Below are 1,653 nucleotides of genomic sequence, written 5' to 3'. Positions count from 1 at the left end.
GAGAATGGTTAAACATGTCTCTTTTGCTTTCTGTTTGTGTAGAATATTTTTTCCATCCCTTCACCTTGAGTCTGTGTGAGTTCTGGGTTAGATGTGTTTCCTGGAGACAGCAGATACTTGGGTTATGGTTTTTCATCGATTCAGCCAGCTTATGTCTCTTAAATGGGGCATTCAGACTATTAACATTGAATGATAGAATTGTTATGTGGGATGCCATTCTGTTCATTATGTTGGGTAGTGCCTTATTGCTTTGTTTTCCCTCTTGTACTATTGTTTTATATGAGCTGTGAGCCTTAGATCTTGGTGAGTGTCTATTGTGCTGGTCCATGTATAATGCAGTTCTGAGTATTTTCTGCAGGGCAGGTCTGGTCATGACAAATTCCCTCAGTGTTTGCTTGTCTGGAAAAGTCTTTATTTCTCATTCATATTTGAAACTTAGTTTTGGCAGAGCCTGAGACCCTTCACAATGGCCACATGAGCATTCTTCCCAAGCTTTGGGTAGGCAATGTAGGCTAGTTGTCTGAGCTTGTGACTGATACCCTTTGGGATCTTAGGCTTAACCTCCTTAGGCTTTACAAGGGCCTCGATAGCTTCAGCATGTTCACACATGGCCTTGGCATTGTTGGCTTGCATCTTCTTCAGGCCCTTCTTTTTGTGCTTCTTGGCAAAACACATGTTCCTCAGGAACTTGGGGTCTGCCCTCTCGAGAGATTCATATCTTTGTGACTGGGGCTTCTTGGTGCCATTGCTGTGCCCCTTTTGGGACTGGTTGTGTATGATGTGGTTCTTGGACTTGGCCATGTCTGCACTATAACCCATGGCTGCCAAAGTGCCTGGGACCAGAAAAGAAAGAAAGAGACTGTGGCACATCATGGGAAATCTAATGCTTGCATGTTATAAGTGTTTGATTAGGAGTAGCCAATAGTCATATTTTGTGTCAGATTTTATTGACAGATTACATACACCATGGGCTATTAGTGTTCTCTTTACCATTGAAAATAGAGTCATTGGTGCCTTCAAATTATCAAATTAAAGAGTCAATTTTAGAAACCCTAGAACCAATTCAGAAAATTGATCTTTAAGATTCTCTTCCTCTAGAACAACTCTCAATACTGAAATCTGCAGGGGTGGGCTGGCAGCTTGGAGACCCAGGAGAGCTGATGTCCCAGTTTGAGTATGAAGGCAGTCTGTCTGCTGTGAGAACCATGAAGAGCCAATGTACATGTGAAGTCTGAAGGCAATTTGTTGAAGAATTCTCTCTTGCTTGAGGAGGCCAGTCTTTTTGTTTAATTCAGGCCTTCAACTGATTAGATGAGGATCACCCTCATTAGGCAGGGCCATCTACTTTACTCAAAGGCCTCAAAACCCACCAGTTTAAATGTTAATCTCATCTTAAACACCCTCACAGAAACACCTAAAATAATGTTTGACCAGATATCTGGGAACCTTATGGCCCTGCCAAGGTGACACATGAAATTAGCCATCACATACAGTGATATTTTACTGCTGATTTCCTGACTTTCCAATTCTGCTTCCACACTAACACTAGGGTGACCCATCTTGAGAATCATTCCTGCTTAAAACTATTCAATAATTATGCATTTCTCAAAGGACAAAAAGCCACACTTCTTACTATTAACATTTAAGCCTCCT

At 41.6% G+C, this 1,653-nt stretch overlaps 1 pseudogene; it reads right to left on the bottom strand.

Annotated features, from left to right (window-relative positions):
* Positions 1-435: 435 nt before the first annotated feature.
* LOC105819763 lies at positions 436-801 on the bottom strand (annotated as a pseudogene).
* Between the last annotated feature and the right edge of the window lie 852 nt (positions 802-1,653).

Source organism: Propithecus coquereli, unplaced genomic scaffold, assembly GCF_000956105.1.
Source record: "Propithecus coquereli isolate 6110/MARCELLA unplaced genomic scaffold, Pcoq_1.0 Scaffold5, whole genome shotgun sequence".
NCBI lineage: Eukaryota > Metazoa > Chordata > Mammalia > Primates > Indriidae > Propithecus > Propithecus coquereli.
This window is presented reverse-complemented; position numbering and strand designations above follow the sequence as displayed.